Raw genomic sequence first — 1,780 nt, forward strand, 5'->3', positions numbered from 1 at the left:
CTTGGAGGCAGGAAAGAAACACAAATCAAACAAATTTCAGTTACCACGGACACAGCTGTAAAACCAAGCACAATAAATACAAATAACAAGAGTCAAAGTTAAAAGACAAAAATTTTATGGGAAAAGAAAGATATTCACAGTAAACCACTTGACTTAATGTCAGACAATATTTACCAAGTCACAATAACATGGAGTGTCTACCACACGACCACTGGTGAATGTGGAGGCGGTTGTGAGAGGTGGGAAAAGGCTGTGTGTGTGCAGTAGTAACATTTGCTACGAGGGACTTCCCTGGATGCTCGGTGGCTAAGACTTCACCTTCCAATGCAGGGGGTTTGGGTGTGATCCTTCCTCACAGAGCTAAGATCCCACACACATCACAGCCAAAAAAATCAGAACATAAAACAGAAGCAATATTGTAACAAATTCCTTAAAACTTTAAAAATTGTTGTTGTTGTTGTTGTTTAGTCGCTAAATCACGTCCACCCCTTTGCGACCCCATGGACTGAAGCCCGCCAGGCCCCTCTGTCCATGGGATTTCCCAGGCAAGAATACTGGAGTGGGTTGCCATTTCCTCCTCCAGGGGATCTTCCTGATCCAAGGATCAAACCCACATCTCCTGCATTGCAGGCGGATTCTTAACCGCTGAGCCACCAGAGAAACCTACATCAAAAAATCTTAAAATTTACTACTGAAGAAATAGCAATTTAAGCACTTTAAAAAATAAATTAAATGGACCTAATTACCTAAAGAAAGAGACAACAAGTGTGTAAAGTCACGGATCTGGAGGCCAGAGTTAAGAGAATGGACAGGGTAGAACAGAAGAATGCTGTTTTCTATAAGCCTTCTAATACTACAGCTCCTTTGGTTGAACGCTGGCTTTGAAAATCACACTTTTTCTAGCACAATTAGTTATTTAACTTGTGAACAATCTGAGCATAATCGAGATTTCCTTATGTCTGCAGGAAACACCAGAAATACTGCATCAGATAAACTGAGTGGTAATTTTTCTTTAGTCAGGGAGTCAGGTTTGACTCTTTGCAACCCCACAAACTGTAACCCACCAGGCTCCTCTCTCCACAGGATTTCCCAGGCAAGAATACTGAAGTGGGTTGATATTTCTTTCTCCAGGGTATCTTCCCGACCCAGGGATTGAACCTGCATCTCCTGCCTTGGCAGGCAGATTCTTTACCACAGAGCCACCAGGGAAGGCCGCTAAATTTGGTAGGAAAACACAAAACACACACTCTCATCAGTTATCTACCAACTACCTCTATGCAGCAGGTGTACAAGCCACACCCATCCACATCTCTAATTATGAATATACATTAGTCATGGAGATGAGCAGCAAAAAATAAGTCCAGCTGTTTGTAACACCAACATTGACAATTTTAGTATTTTGAATATTTTGCTCTTAACAAAAAGATTTTTAAAATATTATTTCTTTTTCTCTGGTTAATCACTAGTAGTTTGTGTTTTATTCTTTTATAAATAACAGCATTATTTTTTCATACAGTAAGCTATCACTGACTCGATGGACATGAGTCTGAGTGAACTCCGGGAGTTGGTGATGGACAGGGAGGCCTGGCGTGCTGCGATTCATGGGGTCGCAAACAGTAGGACACGACTGAGTGACTGATCTGATCTGAAGCTATAAAAACAGTATTTCCATGATCTATAACACTATTACCCAGATTTTTAAAATATAATAAATGCAAAATATTAAAATACAATAAATATTAATAGAGTACTCATATGGGGATTCCCATATGGTAAAGAA

This window comes from Bos taurus, chromosome 14 (assembly GCF_002263795.3).
Source record: "Bos taurus isolate L1 Dominette 01449 registration number 42190680 breed Hereford chromosome 14, ARS-UCD2.0, whole genome shotgun sequence".
NCBI lineage: Eukaryota > Metazoa > Chordata > Mammalia > Artiodactyla > Bovidae > Bos > Bos taurus.